This window comes from Lagopus leucura, unplaced genomic scaffold (assembly GCF_019238085.1).
Source record: "Lagopus leucura isolate 7727_CA_CO unplaced genomic scaffold, USGS_WTPT01 Super-Scaffold_100002, whole genome shotgun sequence".
In the NCBI taxonomy this organism is placed as follows: Eukaryota; Metazoa; Chordata; class Aves; order Galliformes; family Phasianidae; genus Lagopus; species Lagopus leucura.
Genome location: NW_024962263.1, coordinates 23,307,691 through 23,330,947, shown reverse-complemented (window position 1 = coordinate 23,330,947; position 23,257 = coordinate 23,307,691). Strand labels below are relative to the sequence as shown.

The 23,257-nt window shown below is 37.6% G+C and overlaps 1 long non-coding RNA gene across 2 annotated transcripts; it reads left to right on the top strand.

Moving 5' to 3' along the window:
* The first annotated feature begins 804 nt into the window (after nt 1-804).
* On the top strand, nt 805-13,250 carry LOC122179376. 2 transcript variants are annotated; one of them, XR_006178676.1, is made up of 4 exons: nt 805-832; nt 10,531-10,633; nt 11,280-11,433; nt 12,977-13,250. It is a non-coding gene; the product is annotated as an uncharacterized LOC122179376 (long non-coding RNA). The 2 variants fall into 2 exon arrangements; XR_006178675.1 differs by having other exon boundaries at nt 11,277-11,433.
* Nucleotides 13,251-23,257: the final 10,007 nt, after the last annotated feature.

Genomic DNA, 23,257 nt, shown 5'->3' with positions numbered 1-23,257 from the left:
GGGTGGAAGGATGTCCATGACCCAGGTGGGACTGTGCGACCTCTTGGTCAGGCTGCCCTTGCCTCAAAGGGAAGTGGAGGGTGTGAATTCCATTGTGCAGCAGCACTGGGTCACAAGGAGCTGGAGCAAATTGGTCCAGAAAAGACTGCAGGTTCAAGACAGTCCTGCTGCACAGGCTGAAGAGCTAAGAGTTCATGGGGGCATTTCAACTGAAAACATAGTAACGGACAGGGAATTGATTCTCAAGCTACAACAGAGAAAGAGATATTCTTAGCACTTTTGCTAATACCTTAATTCACACAATCAAACACACAGACCATTAAAAGCATCAAGCCTTGGCCTAGAATGAGAAACTAGTTTCAAAATCTATGTCTAAATAATAATTGACTGATCTGTCAATTACTACGATCTACTTCATTTGCATGGAATTCATTAGATTTTAATGCTAAACTGAAGCTAATGTTTGCATCTGTTTAGATATGAAATTCCACATAGGTTTCAGAATTCTTATTAATGTAGAACATGTAAGAGCCTAATTTTTTGACTGTATGAAAATTTAATATTCTTATAACATTTTTCAAGTAAAAACATAGAGTAGTCTAATTAGAGAATAATAAGCTGTTGTAGTAGAAATGCTAAGTCAGGGCCCAAAACAGTGAGTAAGCACCTGGTGGAAGTCAGGGTCAACCCAGGGGAGCTCAGCTGCATGCAATGTACCTGAGAGACCAGATGGGGTGGATCCTGGCTCCACCCCTTCCCAGACCTCATTTAAGGGTTGGCAGTGGAGATAAGGGTCTTTTGGATATCCCTGTGTACCTGGGGTCTTCTAGGGGTAAGTAGATTTTCTTCTTTTGTTTCTGTATTCTCAACCACTGTGCTTGGGCTTATCTTCACTTTCTGCAGTTGAGGACTTTGTCACCCTGCTGTTATTGCTGTGTTTTCCATCATGTTATGGTGTTACAGGTGTATTTAGATATGTATTTGAACTAAGGGTTGTAGAAATTATTTTAAGAAAGATTATGGAGAAGGGTGAGACGCAAGTCAATGTACTGGAAGTTCTTCAATTTTTTTTATATGAGCTATAACTTACTAAAAGTGTGATAATACAAGAAGTTTACTCACTTGTGTAAGTAATACACAAAAATATTTCAGAGGATTAAGCCTTGAATTATCCACCATAGGATTTTGGCTAAGTAACCTGCAAATTAATAACTTGCTAACTGAATAATTTAAAGTGATGAAAGGAAAAATTAATCCAAATAGGGAGAGGCATAGAGGAGATACGTATTGAAGGTTATGGAATTAAACTATTTTAAGAGTTGAAGTAATTAAAAGACAAGTTATAAGGCTTACACTAAATAATTAATGAGCTATTTGAATTGCGTTTGTGCCTTGAAAGTATATGCTGAAAATGGAATGACTTAAAAGCAGGCAGTGGTACTGTTGATACTAAGGGTTACAGAATGGAAGAAAATAAGGGTAGCTTCATGAACAAATTTAGTTCAACATGAAATTTGTGAATAATCAAAGATAGGTTTCTTAGTATCTACCAGATGTTGATACAGTATCCATTCTGTGTACACTGTATTCTTCCTTTTTGTCCAGGACCTGCAAAGAATCAAGGAAGAACCTTTCCTTAAATCTTAGTGACTAACACACTTATTTATTCCTTGTATAACAATGAAATCGAGAAATCTCAGTCTGGACTGTTACCAAAGTTCATAAGTTTAAAAAAAAAAAAAAAAAAAAAAGTTTCATAATAATCACAAAGAAGATAAAACAAGAACAAAAAATAACACGGATCATAGCCCATATCTTCAGAAGTCTCAACTGGCTTCTTAGCACTACACAACTTATGTGGATTTCCATATTGGGCTATGAGGGTTCTTCCTATGTTTCTCAGAAAGTCAGCTGTTGAAGTGCTCCACAGATGATGGGATTTTCCAGTATTTAATTTATTTTCCAGACAAAATAATAAAGGAAAAATAAGACTGTTTGACATTGGTCTGAGGCATAGCTAGTGTCATTTAATATCCTCTACTGCATCTCTCCATCATGCCCTGAGTGTAACAGATGTATTCTAGATAATACAAAAAATACCGTTTTTTTCTGAAAACGAAAAGCATGATGAAACCCCTCATAGTAAAATCAACCTAAGCTCTTGTAAGAATCAAGAGAAATGATTAAGAAAAACTAAAATATACTTAAAAAAAACCCTCCTTTTTTTTGGTATAGACTCTGAAATATATGCTGTTAGGCAAATAACCTTAGACTGCTGCGTCCTTATTTCTATGCCCATTTTAAATATATTCTCCTTGACTGCCATCAGCCAAAGATATGCTGCATTCATTTCAAGCTTTTTGGATACTTCTCTGATTGATACTGCTGACACAGCCTTAAAAAAAAAAAAAAAACAAACTCATTTTTCATGTTTTTGGCTATTTCCAACTAGCAATTGACAGCACTTTGGGACATATCCAAAATTTGTCAAAGCCATGAATAATCCATCTCCCTGCTCAGTTAATAGCTTGTTCTCTTTCTCCTTTCTTCTACCAATTCAGCTCAGAGCTCAGACTGCTCTCTGAGCCCTGCCTAACTTCAGCAGCAGCATCAACAGCATCAAAGAGCAGCCCATTCAAGGTCATCTCTGGAAACATTTAGAAAGAGAATTTCTGGGATCTACTTTAGTATGCTTACTCTGCAGTTCATAAGGTCCTAGAGAATCTCCAGACACTGGAACAATGTAGAATCATAGGATCATCTAGGTTGGAAAAGACCTCTAAGATCATTCAGTCCAACTATCAGCTCATAACCACGTCCTTTTGTGCCACCTCTATACGTTTCTTGAACACCTTCAGGGACAGTGATTTTACCACCTCCCTGGGCAACCTGTTTCAGTGCATCACCACTATTTTTGAGAAGCAATTTTCCCAAAATCCAACCTGAACTTCCTCAGGCACAACATAAAACCATTACCTTTTGCCTTCTTGCCTGTTACCTGTGAGAAGAGTCTGATTTCCACCTCACTACTCCTGTCAGGTAGTTGTACAGAGCGATGAGGTTTCCCTTCAGACTCCTCTTCTTCACAATGAATGATCCCAGATCCCTCAGCTGCTCCCTGTAAGACTTGTGCTTCAGACCCTTCACCAGCTTCATTGTCTTTGTTTAAACATGCTCCAGGGCCCCCAGAGACAAAGGAAGAATGCATATGGGTTTTTTCTTCTCAGCCAGCTCGCTGCAGCTGAAGAAAAGCCAAAGGTCAAGGAGAAGCAGATACAAGGATCAAAAAGCGACGTCACTATGAACGCTTGGCCGCCACAAGCCAGTTATCCCTGTGGTAACTTTTCTGACACCTCCTGCTTAAAACACAAAAAAGTCAGAAGGATTGTGAGGCCCTGCTTTCACGGTCTGTGTTCGTACTGAAAATCAAGACCAAGCAAGCTTTTGCCCTTCTGCTCCACGGGAGAGAAGAGCAACCTGGTCATGGAAAGTGGAAATAAGCAACTCTGCCCAAAAGCCCCTGGAGAAGCTGTGGGCAGAACTTCAGATTTGGAAGACTTTTTCATAGCAGAAGACTTCAGGGTACTTTTCAACAACTTGTGTATAATTCTAGCCTACTGCATTTTTAGTGACTGAAATCCTGTTCCCATGTTGTGAACTTTTCTTTAAGAACCTTTGGAATTCAATATTACCATCTGTTTACTGTTGTTAACAGACCTACCAAGTCTTGTGTGCCTCCACATGGGACACTTTCTTAAACTCACTGAGGCAAGTTGCAGATAGATACACTTCAAGTGCCAAGTGTCAGCCTTTAATTAACTCAATCTGCAGTTGCGGTGTTAAAGTGGGATTCAGAGGGTAGCCATACGTGTGGAGCAGGAAAGCTGGTAGCTGACTTCCTTGGAAAACTGAGAGGCCATATGGGAAGTAGATTGGTAGGTGGCTGGTATCATGAATTGCTGCAGGTGTGGGATGTATATGTGTGTGGGAATAAATCTTTGCTAGGCTTGCTTAGTGTCTGTAGGATGAAGATGACTTGGAAGATAAGTGCTTGGGGAACTGGAAAAATCTGCTAGAGGGACTGAGTGCTGCATTTGTTCAGTTTGGCTTCTGGAGAACTTGGAGGCGGTGAGAGAGTTGGTTTTGTACCCCATGCGTTATTGCTGCCATGCTCACAGAGACTGCTGTTGCTTCACACTGCTCCTTCACAGCTGGGATTCACAAGAGAAGCACCAGTTTTGGAAAGACATCAGTGAGAAAGCAATTCTGCAGGCAAGTGTATGATTTAAGATGATGGCAGGACATGTCTGTTGCTTGTGCATCATAGCAGTAAGAGAGCATTGCTGCCAGTTCCTTTTCTACAAAAAATAAGGAGACTGGGAGTCTTGCTGGCACTGGTCCCTCTCTAAAGACGTAAGAGGATGCTTCTTTTGCTGCACAGAGGTGAATGCAGATCACAATTTTTGGCCCTTCGCCTAAATCTTTATAAACCATCTCTGAATGTAAATTTTGTTTTGCTTCAGGAAAAAAAGTGATGTTTTTTCATTTTGAAGCCAGGACACATAAGTTTCCTTACTGTGTGTCAGCTTTTGTTTCTGGATGAATTGAGGTAACAGTTTGATATATTACAGCATTATTTCTTTTTCCTTCCATCCTTGAGGGCTTCTAACCAGAGCAAACAGCGTGACAGATAGTTCTCCGCTGCTACTTAGCTCAATTAATACTCTTCCTATAATAGAATTATGGAATTATAGGAATTATATTATAGAATCATGGAATCATAGGATGGCTTGAGTTGGAAGGGACCTCAGAGAACATCTAGTTTCAATCCCTCTGCTACAGGCAAGGTTGACTGTCCAGCGCCCCATCCGATCTGGCCTTGAACACCTCCAGGGAGGGGATATCCACTGCTTCTCTGGGCAACCTTTGCCTGTGCCTCTCCACTCTGTGGAAAACTTACTACTAACATTCAAACTAAATCACACCTCTTTTAATTTAAAACCATCCCCCCTCATCCTATTGCTATCTGTCCACGGAAAAAGTTGATTTTCCTCCTGTTTAATAACCTCCTTTAAAGTACTGGAAGACCATAATGAGGAGCCTTCTCTTCTCCAGACTGAACAAGCACAGCTCTTTCAGCCTGTCTTCACAGGAGAGGTGCTCCAACCCTCTGATCATCCTTGTAACTCTTCTCTGAGCCCTCTCTAAAAGCTCCAAATCTTTCCTGTGTTGGGAGCCTGAGACCTGTATGCAGCACTCCATAAGAGGCCTCATAAGGGCAGAGTTGAGGAGGCCAATCACTTTCCTCTCCCTGCTTGTCACCCCCCTCTTGATGCAGCCTGGGGTACTGTTGGTCTTCCAGGCTGCAAGAGCACACTGCTGGCTCATGTCTGGCTTTTCTTTCATCAGGACCTCTGACTCCTTTTCAGAAGAGCAACTCTCAAGAAGTTCTTCTCCCAGTCTGTATACATAGCTGGGATTGCCTTGACCCATGTGAAATCATGCACTTGTCTGTGTTGAACTTCAATAGGTTCACAAGGGCCCACCTTCCGAGTTCATCAATGTTCCTTTAGATGGCATTTCTTTCTTCTGTCATATCAACTACACCACTCAGCTTGGTGTCATCAGCAAATTTGCTGAGGGTGCACTCAATCCCATAATCCGTGTCATGGACTCCTGGGGGATACCACTTGTCACCAACTTCCACTTGGACATAGAGCCATTAATGACAATCCTTTGGCTGTGACTTTCCAGCCAATTCCTTATCCACTGAATAGTTCACCCTTCAAATCCATCTCTCTAATTCAGAGATAAGGACGTTGTGTGGGACCACATCAAAGGCCTTGTTGTGTTGACTAGTTTGTAAGTTTAGATTCAGCCTTTAAATCTAGAACACTCACATTTGATTATCCTAGAGTGGCAAGTGGTAATGACCACCACTGATGGTTCATGGCTTCAGCCCTGAAATTAGGTCTGTGAGATAGAAACAGTTTAGATCATTGTATGCTGTCTTTATGGCCTCAGCTGGCCTGCTGTGCTCTCATCCGTTAGTCCAGTAGCAATGTGAAATGCCTGTTTAAGTCTTTCCTTCTTTTGCATGATAATCATACCTCATATTTTCTGTTGTGCCAAATTAGACGTGATTTATCTGTAGGTGTTATTTCCAGATGGGATGGCTCAACCCTACAGATCAAGTGTGAAATGTAACAACAAAATTTTAAAAAAGAAAAAATACCCTTAACCAATTTTCCAGAAACTGTAAGATTTTCCTGCAATTAAAAGACAACAAAACTGACAAAATAATAGTCTGGATTAATTTCATTGCAATCCTTTTTAGGTGGATTAAATGCTTCTCTTTTGAGAAGTCTAACCAAGTTCCTCAAGCATAAAATTACTTTGACCCTATTAGAAGTGTTCTATGTCTGCAGGCAGCTATTGCTTTTCTCGGTTGTCCAAGTTCAGTGGAAATATTTTTCTCTTGTTATGCAGCTACCTATCCTAACAGGTGTATATTTGCTTTCCCAGCATTTACTTTTCATCTCTTCCTCTCTCCAGAATCAAAGCTGTAGAGCTGGCTTAAATTCTTATTTGGAGGAGTTGGTCATCTCTACCTTCTTCTCCATTGCTCACATGTTGCTGTATTCTTGAAGGGATGTCACATAGCTGCTCTCTATAGTGGCAATAGTAAATATGGGGGGGGGGGGAATAGATATAAGAAGCAAAGAAGTTTTGGAAGGCAACTTTTCAGACTGTATCCTTTGACAAATTTGACAGCTTTCTGTGGGATAGTCTAAAGAACTTGATTTTTATTTACTCTCCCCACTGAAATAGAAACTTCTGAAAAGTTTAAGACAAAAAATCAGTTGTGTAATTTCAAGGCTTTTCAAAAACACTTAAAATTGAACTATTTTCTCTTGGCTAAGTGAAATGACACAAAATGCTTAATTTCAGTCTTATATAACATTAATCTTTATTTTGCCTTGTCGCATGTGACCCTTGAGGAGCAAGGTGATATCTAGGGTAAAACCAAGATAGCAGCTTTATAAAACCTCAGACACTGTGGCCAGACAACAGTGCCTGTCGTGCACCTACAATCTCCAATTCCTGTGATTCTCTGGAACTCTTCATGGTCCCATCTGTGACTCTGGAGGCAGACCAGAGGGTAGAAATCTAGCACAGGAAATATTCTAGCTAGGATTAAAGGAAACCAAAATGAAGTATCTGGCTGTGAGATTTCTGATGGAAAATCAAGACTTCGAAAATTTTCCCCAAGAAAAATGCATTTGGTACTTGTTGCGTCACTAAATCATTTCAGCAGAAACACTCAGCTAGCTCTCATCACATCTGTTATGCACATTCTCTGCTTCCTTCTCACGCACAAACTCAATTGTTTAAAAGGAGACAGGCTGCTTATTTCAGAGAACTGGAAGGTATTTCAGAATAGAACTGCAAGATGAGTGGCAACATTTCTGTCACTCATAATGGGCAAACTTACCAAAAAGTGGAATTTGGGCATTGAGTCATTGTTGTATATTTCAGTATATAATTGGCCTTTGATTTGGTATGTTAGTCCACAATACAATTTTGGCTATAGACTGGATAAGCACCAGTTAGCATTTACTAAGGCTTTTTAAAAATGTATTTTAAAAACTTTTTTTTCTTTTCTGTGGATCACAAAGTATTCCCAGCTAAAAACAAAAACAAAAAAACACACTTTTTAGTCTCTGTGAGCAATTATCTACTGTTATTCATTCCAGAGAAAGCTACATTTCCATAATTGATGAGTCTTAATAAAGCGAAAAGTGTATTAAAAGCCACGTGAGTACCTCTTGCTTCAGTGTCATCATGTTTCTTGAAAAGGTAGCAGAAATAAGAAGTATTTTTATTAAGTTTCAGTTTTCAGACTCTTTCTGCTTCCTTTAGTGAAAATAAATTTATTTTTTTCTACTGTTAACAATTGTTAGCCTTGGTAATGTAATGAAGGGGTGTGAGAATGAATGTTGTATTATCAATATGTGGATAGTGACAGTGGAGCTGTCAGAGTTTTAGATTTCAAAAGAAGAAGAGTTCAATTTTCAGGGTAGGCTACTGTTCAGAGTCATAATTAGCAAAACCATAATAATTTGCATGAAAACTAGAGAGAAAGAGTTTGGAATTTTACCATGTTATTTCGTAAGGGTTTTTTTTCCCCTCTTTTTTTTTTTCTCCCTGAGAATAGCTTTTAATATAGTGGAAGTAACTGTACCCAACTTTAAGTGGACTGAGATAAAAACACCTTCAGATATAATAACTAAAATGCATCAGATGTAGAATTTAACACTCTTGTAAGATCTTCTTTATAAGACTGAGGCTGTATTTATCTCTTCTGCTTCTTTTTCAAATGAAAAACACAGCAGAGTTGAACTGTACATTTTCTTATTCAGTTCTCATGTAAGTAATGCGTGAATGTGGCTCTATGTCAAATCTCTTCGGTGCCAAGTCATTAGCATTCAGAAAATGAGAATTGGGCTTTGAAAATAGTTTACTTTTCTTGACAATTCAAGCTGATAAGAAATGTTCTAGTAAAGACATAAATAAATGAAGGAGGAAAGATCAGATGATGGCATCTCATCCTCAGAAGCAGCTTATTTCCACTGTTGTAGTCATTATCATTAAGTTACACTCAGATAAGAACAGCTAGTAATAAAAGCATTGAAAGGTTAACTAAAAGCAATGGAGAATTTAATTTAGCTAAAGTAATATTCATTTCAGTGATCTAGGAGGGGAAATGATGGGGGAAAGAGGAAGCTGTGCAAAATCACCTCTGTTATCATCTTCACTGTAAAAACCACAATGCAACAGCTTCTAAAGTGGAGCCACTCAATGACACTAAGGGAAATAACAGAACAGAGAGCAAGTCTAGCATTTAGGAAGGAATGCTTTTGTTGCATTTGCTTTGAATGCTAGAATACTGGCTAGAAAAAAGTAGAGACTGGCATTTCAGTATACCCAAGCTTTCCAAGACATGGCTGTTTACTCCATCACTTTTGTTGACAGTAAAATGCACAGATGCTTACAGGAGCTAATGTTTCTTCAGCAGTATATGCTGTTGGCACAATGAATGCAACATGATGGGTAAACACGGTGGCAGTCATAAGCTTCTTTATTACAGCATTTATATATTTATAGCTTCAGAACAAATGTATGTATATATTTATAGCTCATTTTGTTGAGCAGTTTTTTTTTTTCGTTCCAATTAGTAAAGTGTATTTCACAAAAACATAAATTTTGTTCAGACTTAACAGCTAAACTGGTGCCAAGGCACAGTTGCTCTGTAAATACTATTTCACATTAGATATGTAGTTTTATTAATATACAAACAAACACACCTTAAAATCAGAATAGGCAAGGTACATTCCAGCTAAGTTTTCCTCATACTGTAAAGAAAGTAACTCCAGAGAAAGCAAAGATTGTTTTTTATCTTATTTTGTTCCGTGTGTTGTTTAAAATGCAAATACTGTAATTAGTTGACCGTAACAGTTTACATATTGGTGTTACTTTCATTCAACTCTGGGATGAAGGTTTTTAAGTGTTTTTGTGTATTTATTGACAACTTTATAACATCCGGCATTTTTATTAATGTCAGAGTTACATGATTGCTTGAGAATATCAGCTCTTGGGGGGTTGTTGGCTCTTTCAATTGGAATTCCAGTTCCTTAAATTTTGGAGGATAAGCTTGTAAATAAAGACTTTGTAAACAGAAATATTAGCAAGAAAACAACACATGTCTTATTTTTGTTTGGGCCATGGTTGTTCCAGCTCAGTTCCAGTTCAGGGTGTGTTCAAAGGTAAATGAGAGAAAATGGAGAACTTTATCCTTTGAAATATTTTTATTCTGTCTGTATTACAAATAGAAGTAGTGAATTTGCAGCCGCAGCTAAGAAATATTTTGGTTTAGTGTTCCGTGAAGTATGTTCTGTGAAAATTAATAGTACCAGTCAGATTCAGTCAACATTTTTTTCATGTAACTCTGAAATGGCACAATCTTTCAGTATGTTTTATTTTTGATGCATACAATTATTTTGAAGGAAGATATTATATAAAAGCAAACAAAACATACCCATTTTTTGTACCTTGGCCTCACCTATCCCCTGAAATTTTTATTGCTGCCAGTGGTGAGTCATTTTGTGAAGCTCTATATGTAGTGGGTAAGGTGCATTATCATACATTGCTTTATTCCAACAGCTCTGATCGTTCATCATCCTTTTTCATTTATTCCAGCTACAGCTTACTCCCAAATTCTTGCAAACAGAAAAAATGTTTTCTGTAGCTTTTTCTATGGAAAAAATGTAATTCTTTTATGACCAGTGGATAACTTTTCTGGAAGTTCTCATTTTGGCAACTAATGCTAAATATTGATATAAGTGACTTAAGTGTTCACAGCTGAATTACTACAAAGAAGTATGTGGAACTAAGAGAACTGACCTGAGGCAATATCACTGTACAAATATAATTTTGGGACAAGCCTAACTTTTTTTTTTTTTTTTTAAGGTGACTAGATGAATTGATGTAAAAGATCTACTCAGTAAGGTCCAGGAATATATTCACAGAGATATAGAGATGTCACCTCAAACAACATATATAAGCCAGCAAGGTACTCCAGAACTGTCTTGCTTTATTTGTACTGCTATGGTATTCTTTTGTTGTTAAATTCAAACTCTTAACTAAGGTATTAGGATTATACCTCTCAATTTCAGAGAATAATGATCTAAATATCTAAATTTTTTAATTATTATTTTTAAGAAACATTATGTGCTCTCCCCTCAATCTTCTTCAAAAAGATTTTTGCAATTTTTAAACTATTATATGGTCTGCTACATTCTATCATTACAGATTTATCTTATTTCTTTTTGTATTTGTATAAACCAGAGTAGCATGAACCACAGCATGGAGTGGAAATGTATTTTGATTTGAGGAGCAACCAAGAATGAATAAAACTCAAAACAAATAAATGACAAAATAATGGAAGAAATGCAGCCAAATCTTTCTGCTAAATTTGGAGATTGTACAAAACACTTCAGACTAAAATCTGCAGGTAGATTTGCCTGATACATACAAAAATGAACTGGTGAACAACATACTATATTTGTTGAGTCAGAACAACAAAAGCTGCATTTAAATCGAGCATTTTAGTTCTATAATGGGTAAATGACAACAGCAGCATGATGCATTATCTTTTGGTTTCTGTTTCCTTGCTAAAATCATGCAATTTTCACTACCTCCTTCTCATTTGTTAGCAGCAATTGTGTGGGCTCTGTACAAGACGTGGAACTCTGCCACCTCTTCCAGCCCTGGCTGCATTCAGCCCAACATCATGCAGTTCAGATCACAGTGCAGAAGGACCGCAAGAGGAGCTAGGCTGGTGGACTCCATCCCCTCGTCTGGGAGCTTCAGGTAAGTAAGTTGGCCTGTGCTATGCTGCAGCTGTGTCTGTGTCTGGCCATTTCCTGCTGTCTGTGACATGGTGACATGAATTCCTGGCTTGAGCTTAAGCCTGCCTCATCACTACAGACTTGTGTGGGCATTGTCTGTGTGGATGGAACCTGATCACTGCTTTTCATTTTTGTATGGTGTGAGACTGCAACTCTTAAGTGGTGCAACTATAGCAGCCACCTTGCTGTCACCTTTTGCCTCTGATTCGCCTTCCCTTTAGTCAGCCCTACTTCTACTGCACCTCAGCAGTAAGAGCCAGCTGAGAGCCATTGTGTTACCAGTGAAATTAAGGCTGGGGTTTTAATTATGATTGATAGAGTTGAACATTAGCCTACATTTCTCAGTGCTGAAAGATGAAAGTCTGAAATTTGGGGAAATTTGAAGTTTGAGGAAACTTAGAAGTTAAATGGAAATTCTTCATTTAGAGGATTGTGCTCGTGATAGGCACAGGCTGCCCAGAGAAGCTGTGGGTGCCCCATCCCTGGAGGCAGGCACTCAAGGCCAGCTTGGATGGGGTCCTGGGCAGCCTGATCTGGTGGCTGGCAGAAGGTTGGGAGCGGGTGGACTTTAAGATCCCTTCCGACCCAAACCGTTTTGTTATTCTATAGATCTATGAAATCAGTTCTGCTCTTTGTCTCAAAAACTAAAGCAGAACTGGCAAAGGATTACAGATGGTCAAAGGTATAAAACAGTTTTTGTACAAAAAATGACTAAAAGTGCCAGGACTCTTCAGTTTGGAAAAGTAATGATTGATGTGATACAAGTCTGCATGTTGTAAATATCCTATGGACCAACTGAGAATAGTGCTGGTAGATTAAAAAGAAATGGGGAGGACGTCATTCTTGTCACAACATACCACTGACCTGTGGAATTACTGAGCAGGCTGGAGAAAAGCTTATAGTATTCAAAATAAAAAAAGGGATTAAAAATCAGGTAAATAACTCTACCAAGACTTTTACTTACTTCCAATACACTTTCTTCAGTGATAAAATTCACTGAGTCACAAATCACCAGATGTTTGAAGCATCGTTATGTGCTTGTTCTGTTCTCATATACTTTCCTCGGCATCCGCTAAGCTCCTGCCAGACAGGATGCTGGGCTAGACGGATGTCTGCTCTGACCTGATACAATTGTTCTAATGCTCTTAGTGCCACTGGCTGACACTAAGGAGTCATTTGGGCTGTCAGGATTTGTCTATGGAACAAGAACTTTGTGTTTTGAATCTCTAGGGGGAAAATACGAAGTGTCATTTCCTGCGAAAGAGTCTGTCTAGTTTCTTCATTCCTGCAGTGCCTGAAGGATGAGAGAAGGATGAGAGCATAGAAATTTATGTTTTTTTAGACTCTCACCTGTAGATTTTAGCTTTCAATGACAGTTTAAGATGGACATTTGTAATGCGTTTTTTTTTTTTTTTTTTACACAAGAAATAGTACTATAAGAATACATATTCTTGTGCAAAGACATTTTACAAAGTTTCTCATCAATAATCTCAATTCTGTCCAAGGTGCATGCTTTTTGGAGTATTCAAGCTCTGGAAAAAGACATGAAGGACAGCTAAAACTGCACGTTTGCCAATTAGTCCTTCCAACTGTCTGTACCCAAAGAGGAAACAGACGGGTGTCTGTAGAAAGGTGAAGATGAAACTGCCACTCTTGTCATCACAACTCCATTTTCTGTTTGAGAAGACTAGAATACAAATTCGTATCTTCCACTTTTTTTTTTTTTTTTTTTTTCCAGTTGAATCATCCATACCCTGTGGGAAATCAAATAAGCATTTAAAAGAGGGCGGGGGGGGGGGGGAGGGGGGGGAAGGGAGTGAGAGGGGGGTGGCAGCCTCATTTCAGGAGACTATTAGAGACCAGGTGCCAGAAAGACACTGGGAAAACTAAAGGGGGAAAGTATCAAGACAGAGGAAACTATTTAGGCAGCAGTGGTGAATATAATACATGGAAAAAGGCAGAGCAGAAGGAAAAAGCAAAGGACAATTTGGGTCCTTTAAAATGAGCTTCTTAGATAACTGAATCAAGTTATCCAATGCACTGGCACATTTAAAATACATTTTAAATAATTATTTGTAAATAATCATTAATAAATCTATTCACATAAATTTGTGCAAATTGTCATGTACCTTGATGTAAGTGTAGCATCAACAGAGGAAGATTAAGAGCACATATGACACTTTTCTGTCACTAACTAAAAAAATGGACCTTTTATTTATCCAGTTTAAGAAAAGAAAAACAAGCAGCTTCTGGTGAGAGAAATTAAGGAAAAAGGTTTCAGAGTCTCAGGCTATGCAGCAAATTAAGACTCACACACCAATGTAAGCTTTGGCAAGTGCTTAGATCATGGAGCAAGTAGAAAGAATCCAGATAAACACCTATTTAATTAGGTTTAAAAGACTGCTGGAATGACACTAAATGGGGACATAAACTGCTAAGACCAGCATTAAAAGCAGTATGTCACTTCAGTTGTGTTCTTGCATTGAAGACACCAGGAGCATGGCATTGCCGTAGCGGTGCGTACCATTGTTTGTATTTCAGTAACAGCTGTAGAAGAGAGTTGGCTTGAGTATTTCAAAATGGTTCTTCCCCAAGAAAACTGGAACAGGATTCCAAGGGAAGTGGTTCTACTATTGTTGGGTAACAAGATGCTACCGTACTCTGTCATTCACTTACTTTAGAAAGTGAAACAAATGAAGATGGTTTCTTTTCATAATCCCTTACTCCTTCTCACATGCACGCTATTTTATTATAAGGAGATAGAAGAAAAAAAATGTAATAAATTCACATTTAATATAAATTGCAATCAGGACTGCTACTTAAAGACAGGAAAAAAAAAAGCTGCTTATTTTGCCTCTCAATAAGATGCAAGAATTCCACTGTTCAGAAAACTGTAATTTTCTTTAACTTCTTACAGTTGAGAAGGAAGCTTATCCATCTCTGCCAAAAGAAAAGTCAATTACTCAGTATTTCCTCATATACTTATGAGTTAGTATCTCTCTGCATTTATATGACTGAAATCAGAATATACACATATATACATTATCTACAAGTTTTCAGTTTGCTTAGAAATATCATAAAGGTTCTTTGTTAGGATTTTCGTATTTGGTAGAATTTGTGCTGCTGGAAGCCATTCTAAACCATTCTTCTACATCCTTTGGAAGTCTTCTGGGTGACAGTGATTATTACAACATAATCTACAATAGCTGTTAAATCAGATGAAAAATACTGCTAACATGTACTGCATGGATACTGAAGTAAAATATTAGCAATGCAGTCAACAATAGCACTTTTGAAGAACTGCTGTCTCAGAATTTGCAATATAAATGTTTTCTACTCTAATGCACGTATATAGGTCACTGAAAATGCCTCCTATTTATTTCCATGCAAACTACAGCAGATACAAAGAGACCAATCCCACTGTTTGATAGAGCAAATTCTCAGCACAAAACAGTATTTTTCAACAGTCATCACCATTGGTAAAATGTTTTCACTAGCAATGAACAAGAGCCTGCATGCCGTGCTTATAAAATTCTGCATCAGTGGAGATGACCTGCTGTTTCACAGCTGCTATGACAGCATTCTTATTTGAGTGCACTGCTCTTCACTGCACTGTGCTCACATCCACCGCTGTTTGGTCTCCACAAATGTTCAGAGGAATGATTCTTATCTTGAGATGTGCACCCTCTTAGGAGATTATTAGTGATCAAAAGCCAATGATTTGCTAGCATAGTGTTGAGCTCAGAATGGCTAAAATAGACTGCTTCAAATGCATTCATAGCCGAAGAGCTTCTATCAGCTTCATCTACAAATTGAGCCAACCTACTGACATGTATAAGCAACAATAAATCTGAACTTAAGATTGGGGGTTAAATCCCTGCACTTCTTTCTCTGCTAAAAAATCTATCCTCATATAGTATAAAGCCACAACAAGTTTAATTAAATTGAAAACCGATATCAATTCTGCACTAGCAGTGTTTGACTGTGGTCCTTTGTAGCTGGAAATTTAATCAGTCAAAGTTTCTGTCATCTCCATGTTAAGAAGTAATGTTATGTTAGTCATTCTGGTTAAAAAGAAACTGACAACGAAAGTACTTAACAAGCAGCAAAGCATGAAGATCTTACTAGATGCTGTGAAAATGAGACTGCTTGAGAAGAGTTGCATGATTCTCTAGTGAGTAAATAAGAGGAGTAAGAAAAAAAGAGGAGTAAGGAAAAGGATGCAAGTAAGAAGTCTTGTGATGATGAAGAGCCTGGACAATGGAGAAAAGAAGGCCTAAACAGCCAAATGCTGTTTAGAAGTACGTGGCAGCATTGATATGAAACCCAGTGGGGCAAAGCATAGGAATTCTACCATATTTGTGTCAGCTTAATACCTGAAAATTAGCTATAAACTGAGTATGACTCAATACATCTGCCTCATCCAAGTACTATACATCAGTTCTTAGAGAAAGAGTAAGTGGGAAATTGCTCATTTAAAGATCCATTCAACAGACACGTAGGGAGGAAAGCAGTGTTTGAAAAATCTAGGCTTATGCATTGATTTAGATCTGGAATCTCACTGTGGGAACGGTGTTTGCACAGCTTTGCACAGGTTTGTCCTGACACCACACCAAGCAGTATGTGCGAATGAAATGTCGGGTGTGCAGCATTGGCAGCCAGATCACAGACATGCACAGCCCACTCTGGGAGTGCAATGCCATCTGAGAGCCCATTCTGTTCTATAAAGGAATTATAGCTTGCTAAGCATTTTTATTTACTTTACACTCATAATTAACGTTACTCACTTCATCAAGTGTTTGTACTGTGAATAAGTGTTGGCTGATACAGCTCTGAAGTTTTAACTGGAATTTAGAAGGAAATTCTGGGAAAGTCAGTGGATTTACAAGTACACAGTGGTTGCTTGAAAACCATGCATAGTATTATTTTGTTCACTTATGGGCAATGACATTTTCTCACCCCCAGTTTCACCACTCACAGTGCCTCTAGTTTTTAAAACCTTTTTAAAATTTCATTGGAGAGCTGTGGGGAGCAGTGCCTGAAAGATGGGTCCCATAGTATGGAGCCGTTTTGGGGTGGTGCTGGCAGAGCTGCAGCCTGTGGGATGCCCACGTGGGATCAGTTTGTGAAGAATGGCATCCTGTGGGAGAGGGCCTCCTGTTGAGCCCGTTGGGAAGCATGTGAAGAGGGAGAAGTGACAGAGTTGAAGTGTTATGAATGGTCATTACCATGCCCATTCCCCATCCCCCTGCACTGCTGAGGTTGAGGAAGAGATAGAAGAGTTGGAAATAAAGGAGAGAATATGAGCCTTGGAAGAGTGTGGGGTGAAGGGGAGATGTTTCAGCTTTCTCTTCTATTCTTCTCCCCATCCTACTCTATTTTTAGTTGACAATAAGCTAAGCTTATTTTTCACAATTATAGTTTTGTCCATGTTTTGTCCATGATGGTAATTGGCAAGAGATCTCTCTCTTTATTTCAAGCCACTGCTTCACCTTACTTTCTTCCCCTGTCTAGCTGAGGAGGAGGAGTGAGGGGGTGGCTGGTTATTGGTCTAGCAGTCCACTAAATTAAGTCCAAGTTTAATGTGGATGCTTTTATCACAGCTATCTCAGTTGATCATAATTCAGATTTTTTTTCTTTTTCAAGAGAAGTCTGAGGAACCTTTCTTGTTATTGAACTCAGTTACTGCTGTTCTGTCATCTGTGAGATCCAAAGCAGCAACTTTTATCTATGGGAAGTTAAACAAAATAAACTTTTCACCACATGTATTTTCAAGCACTTAAAAAAAAAAAAAACCAACAAAAAACCTGAAACAACAGAAAACAGCAAGTGCTTAGCAGAACAACTTTTAGGAGCCTGTATGTTAAAAAATTCACTGCAGTAGCAAAAGCTGTATTATGTGTAGTAGACAGTGTCATTTAACCTCAGTGTTGTACATGACATAGTAAGTCACCAAATGGATATTTTACAAAGATATTGCACTGCCTGGCAAACGCTCTAGGCATGTGTTTATTGCCAAGCAGAAGCATTATAATATTTATCATTCTTCATCCACACTCTTAGTGTCTAAGCTTGTAAACTTATTTATAGCAATACAAAGTTAGCTCAACCCTACCTGCAATCAGAGCACGAAACAGTTTCCTAAGTAAACATGTATTAGTTTCAATAAACTGTTCATGTTTTCCTTTATTGGCACAATCTAGTTGCTCACACACCATCAGAATGAGTCATGAGCGCCAGTTAGAACCAAGAGTTAACATTAAAAAGCTTTGGCATTTCCACTTCTACCTCCCATACATTTGCAAAGGAAATGACACATTGCCCATCCCTTTTCAAGTTACTTACAAGTCTAGCTTAACTAGACTACATAAATTCAGGTTGCTCATGGCTACTGACATGTCACACAAGAGAAAGGCTGCTGGTTGACACAGAAGAAATAAATTTCAGGGAGTAGCTTGCTTGAATTTATTTATTTGTTTAAAGTTTAATTTTCCATGCATGACTGAGAAGTTACTCCTACTTAGAAAACAGTCTGATAACAAGGAAGGACCTGAAGCTTTCAAACAAGGCATCTTTATTCCATCAGTGCTGTTGGTAGTAATGGCCAGTAAGTTTATGGCAAATTGCCTATTGTGGGAAAGCCATTAGTTTGCTTTAGAATGGAGTATTGCTGAGTCTAGGGGTGATTCATTCCTCTTTTTTTTTTTTTTTCCTCCTTAAGCTTAGTTCCAACCAATGAATGTGGAACCTGCTCTTCTATAGGCATTACATTCTCTTTCCAGCAATGTTTCCCTCTAAACACCAAGAACTCACATTTTCAAAAGAACAGAATCACCACCATCTTGCCAGTGTCCCACTGGCAAGCTAAGGAGGACATTTGGTGAAAGTCTCAGAGTGTTTTTTCAAGATTAGCTGCAAGCAGTCTTGAGTTTGCTCTGCATGCTATTGAAAAGCACTCTGTGTCAATATAGATCTAGGTTGAGGTAATGAAAGAGATCATGTACTAACTCAAGGACAGTTAATTTAGGTTACGGTATAGAATCCAGAAAGTCTGCTTCAGGAGGAGATATAGGTATATTAGGAATTGCTCATAAAGTCTATTCTCAAATATCTGCCTGAAGGACTAGGAAACGTGTACCTAAAAGCTTAGCTGAAATTTAGGAAAAAAAAAAAAAAAAAAAAAAAAAAGAAAAAAAAAGGAAAAAAATCTGGAAAAAAGGAAAAAAAGAAATCCTTACTTGAAAGAGGCATCGTAAAGGCAGCCAGTGTTTTTTAATAGGTTTAAAGAAGGCATTGATTTTCCTCTTTGGAGAGAAGCTTGCACCAAACCCTAATCCTAATAGCTGTTGTTTCAAAACCTCTAGGAAACACCTTGTTTTTCAAATTATCAAGAGAAGCCAATGCATGCTAAATAACTAGAAATCTTGAGAATTTTCCAGATTAGTTTACAAACCCATTGGTTAGATTTTGAATTTAAGTTGTTAATGTTTATGACAATTTGCAAATATGTCTTTGTGTAAACCTGTGCAATCTGTCACAAAACTGTTTCTAAATTTACATGCTCAGAGTCAATTATCTTAAGATGGGTCTTGATTTTTAGAACTGGTAAACATCTGTGGGTCCCAGCTGCTCCACTGTAAGTGATTCTGATTGCCCTTTTGATGTTTACAGATATTTTCAAATATTTACAGATGTTTACAGATATTTACTCCATGCTTTTATTACAATTACAGTCAGATGAAGAGTAGCTTCAAGAATTAATGAAGCTAGACATTTTTTCTTAGAAAAATACTTAACTCTTCACTGTATCTGACTGTCATGTATTTGCAGATCCCTGTACCTTATCATTAAGATCATTTGCTTTTAATATATTTCTTTTTGACCAGTTTATTTGCCATCACATAGCAGTGATTCTCTGAATATCATCAGCATAAAGTCCATTAGGAAACACAAGGAAGAATATTTCTATATTGTCTTTCAATCAAGAAAATGAGTGTTATTTATGCATACCAAATAAATATTTTCCCACTGGGCTTCTGCATCAGCCAAATTTGTCAAAATGATATAAGCTAAATTCTACATGTTGTCATTAAACCAAGCATACAGGTCCAAAATAAATTCCTGTACAGTATTTTTTAAGACTTTGCCGACTAATATTCAAAAATGTGGAAATGTTCCACAGCATCTATAACAATGAATTAAAAAGACAGTTCTGTTTTCTTTGAGAAGCAAGGTTCATTTGCTGTGAAGTTGAAGCGGATGAGGAAACAAGCTCTTCTGTCATATTAGGGAGCAAGACTGTGAATTATAGCGAATACATTTGTTTGTTTTGTTTAAAAATAGTGTAGAGAATTTCATCTGAAAAACTGTATTTCCCCCAAGCTTCTTTTATCCATGAAACACCCTCCTTTCACCAATATATTGTCTGGTATAGTTATGAATCGCTTCCCGATTTCACTGTTTTGTCTTCAAAATACTTGTCATGGGAAAAAAAGAGTTGTTTCAAAAAGACATGAAATGAAAGGAGAGATTGTGGAGCAAAGTTCCTTAGATAAATTACCTTTCACACAGAAGTCAAGATTATTACTTAATTGGCAAAATAAAGGATAGATTATGAATATTTAATTAACAGGATTCCAGCACAAACCACAAGCTGAAATGGAGACAGACATATCTTAGTTTGTAATTATACTGCTCTTTTTCCTATTAATCAGAACTCTCCTCAGTGCTCTTTTGTTATGTTAGTACTGTCTTCTATTGTTAATTGTATAGCTTTAGGCTTCCTTATGGAATTATAATTTACATTTTATGACGCTGTATACTTGAGCCATTCATCCCAGCCCATATGCTTTGAATTAGAGTCAGTTGTAATATCAACTGATATTACAATGATATATGTTATGATATATGAACTGATATATCAAGTTTGCTGGAGTGTTATGGTGTTATATTCCTGCATGCTTAATTATTTTATTAAATCGTTCTCAACAAAATTAGTAATTATGTACAAGTTTCAAAAACATGGACGAAGAAGAAGATTGATTTGGAAGACAGAGAACCTTTATAAGGGAAAAAGTCTTTCTCATCTATTTCCAGGATTTTAAGTTGTTCTCTGATTCAACGTAAATTTTCATTCTATTCCGCTATTAACAGTTAATTTTTTTCTTCTGAAGTTATTTCACCAACCAATAGCAAAACAATGAGTATTTTGTGGATTCCTTTTACATGTAGAGGAAGGCCAGCCATTTCAACAGTTAAAAACAAAAGATAGCAAAACAAAGAATATAACTAAGCTGTCAACAACTATTGACTGGTCATGGCTGTTTGTCAGAGGCAGCTCTTCTCAATTTACCCTCTCCAATTTTCCATGAACTTTTAAAAGATGACTCTCCTTGCAATTTAATTTAGCTTTATCAATGATCATGAACAAATGTGTTTTTATAGCATTTTTTTTCCTCCAATCTCTCAAAGATTCAAGAACTTTCTATTCTGATGAATATGTGGCATGAAAACTAGATTGTTTTTTGTTCTATTTGCTCAGAAGAATCAAATGGACAGTTGCTCAAGTTTTGATTAATTTGTAGGTAGTAATTTAATGTCTCTCTTGATGGAACAATGAGGTAGTTCAATGTAACGGAGTGGGCAGGGTACTATATCAAACTACAGCCTGTGATGCAAAGCAGAATTTTTCAAAGAAGTTAAAGTCCCATTGCCTTTTAAGAGGTTTTGAAGGCTCTTGAAATCTTACCTTTCATCTTCAGCATAATAAGAGCTTTATTTTGCAGCATCTATGATTACCCAAATTCTATTGCTGTCATATAGACAACCTGGTCAAACATTAACATAGACTACTGAGGCAGTGATAGAATTACTGTTTAGTTATCTTTAAATACTCTAATAGTATGAAATAATTAAAGAGTCATTTATTTTGAAAAAATACTACCAAGTCCACCACTGAAATGTGTTCCAAAGCATCATTTCCACATGTCTCTTAAATACTTCTTGGGATGCCAACTCCACCACTTCTCTGGGCAGCCTATTGCTTAGAAAAAATCTGAAGCCAGGGACTGCGCTTGAGAGAGAGAGAAGAGAAAACATATCTTGACATTTGCAATTCCTGGGAAGAAAGTTAAAAAAGCAAAGATACAGTGCTTGTTTCTCCAATGATGAGTAATTAAAAGATATGGCCTTGGGTAAAAAAAAAAAAAAAATTGGAAAAATTGAGGAAGAAAGCAACAAAAAGGATGGTTTTTAGTTAGAAAGGAAAAAGCTGATACAGAAAACAGAGAAAAATATTTATTCTGAACTGATTGGGTTATTGAAAGTAAAAAGAGCGGAAGAAGCAGCTGAAGTAGTACAGATCTAAAGAATTTCTGAAAAGAACTGCACTGACTTTATCCTGACTTTATCTCAAACCATTTCTTTTTAAAATCAGAATGTTATTGTTCTTTTTTTTTTTTTTTTTTTTTTTTTCTCAATATCACAATCCAGACAACTATGTACATGATCTCATTAAGGTGTCACTTAAAGGAAAATTTTAAGCATGGGCTCAAACAGTCTTAATGGTTTCTGTAAGAACAAGAAGTAGTTTTAAATGACAATTAATAACTACACTGTGTGTGTATGGGGACTGCAGAATCATGGCCTGAACCTCTGATTGATCACCTGAGGCAAGCAATGAGTCAGCCACAGGAGCACAGGTGAAGGCAGTTCACCTGTGCTGCTTGAAAGGGGTTTAGCCTGGCTCTACCTCTCCTAGACCCGTTTTAGAGCTGACTGTCAGTGGGGAAGGATTTTTTCTGGAGATCCACTCCACTGGAGTTTACTACGTGAGCCCAGGATATGGGTGAGCGTCCTTCTTTTCTGCTCTAGTATAATAATTGCGTCAGCTAAGCTCTTGGATCTACTGTATCATCTGTATATTCATTGATTTTACAGTGTCAAAAAAGGGGAAGACTTAGAAAATGGTTATTTAATTGGCTTGTTGGGTGAACTGCTTGCCTATTTCCTAATTACTCCTTATTCTTTCTTCCTTCAGCTCAGACTCTGTCATAGCCACACAATACAGTGTCTGTTTCTCTAGCTGAGAAAAATGTTTTGCTACATTTTCGAGGAGCCTTCTGAAGTAATTACAGAAGTATACACAATACTGATCATTAAATTAGTCTTCAATATGTAAACCAGAGGCATACCTTGTTTCAGATAGCGCACTTCCCTGTTGGTCATTATCTACTCAAATAGAAAGTTTGAGAGGCAGAGTCAGAAGCAAGGGAAGTGTCTGATAGCAGTCAGCCTTGAGTGAGGCTGCAGAGGTTGGTTTGATCTGGGCAGCGGAAGCTGCTGTAGCAATACATTTGCTTCCCTTTTCCCTGTGTCCACAGTCTGCACAGGGCTTGGGCTGCTTGCTGGTTGCAGATGCTGAGCTGTGATGTCTTGCAGGGGTTAAGTGTGCAGAGCATCCAGGAGTTAGTGCAAAAGAAAGGTATTTAACACTGGGCAGGCAATGTAGATGGTGCTGTAGGCGTTTTGAAGAATTTATCATGTGTAGCCTCCTTTAACATAATGTATTTCAGAAAATTTTGTCATGCTATTAGAGAAAACAAGATTTTAGTTAATAATTTCAATTATATCAAAAGACTGAGAGAGAAATACAATAAAAAATATAATTTAAAAAAAAAATGTTATCTCCACTCTGTAGACGTGAAAACTAAAGAAAAGTTCTCAGGTAAAAGTATTAAATTCCATAAAATGTTGTCTACCTAAGAGTAAGAGCTTCCCTGGGAAGC